The following is an 868-nucleotide window of genomic DNA, read 5'->3' as shown; positions in this document are numbered from 1 at the left end:
TGTAATATCTAATGTTTGTAAAGCTGTGAACTGGCAGAATCGTTAGCACGTTGGGCAAAATGTTTAGCGGCGCTTCGTCCGTCTCTACGTTCTGAGCTCAAATTCCACTGGGGTCGATAAAATAAGCACGAGTCGAGCACTGGGGTCGACGTAATCGATTTAACCGCAAAGCTCTGGCTATTGTGTTTTTAACTTTGTCTGGAGGGAATCTACGATGCATAACCATATTAAATTACATATTCTCACTTCATCGAAATACACTCGTGTAAATGTCGAATAGTTCTGTGACGCTACGATTCATCAAGAGTGAGTCGTTCAAGAAGAGAAATGCCACTCTTGTTCGCGCAATGAAATCGAAGATTATATAGACGCCTGTCGTAATTCTACAGCTAACAAGTTGTTTTTTGTGAGAGGATATTTGGCTAGAGGAGGGAAGAATTCCACAATGTCAAAGACTTTAAATTTTCAATTATACTCATTGCGTATGTCCCTGACCCACTAAATAATCGAATGTCAGTATTTCGGAGTAAATTGCATAATAATAAAACCGTTCATACATTTTCCATCATTCGCTATTTGCAGTTTTAAGAAGACAATAAAGAAGAATAGGGTGTTACTAGGAATTAATAGAAGTTCATTAAAGCTATATAAGGCGAATGAATTACCACACAATCAACTACATTTTAAACACATATACACCTTTGTCTTTGGGTATACTCCTGAATATATTTTGTGGTGTTTTTGAGACTTCTTGCGTAAGTGGGATTATCAATCCCGTCATGTCGTTTGTCTTGTCGAAAGAGACATAGAATGTGTGGCCTTCAGGTCTTTACAAAAGGTGATTTTAAAATAGTTAACATTTTGATTA

This window comes from Octopus bimaculoides, chromosome 1, assembly GCF_046866305.1.
Source record: "Octopus bimaculoides isolate indiv1 chromosome 1, ASM4686630v1, whole genome shotgun sequence".
In the NCBI taxonomy this organism is placed as follows: Eukaryota; Metazoa; Mollusca; class Cephalopoda; order Octopoda; family Octopodidae; genus Octopus; species Octopus bimaculoides.
The sequence above is the reverse complement of the archived record's forward strand: the minus strand, read 5'-3'. Positions refer to the sequence as shown.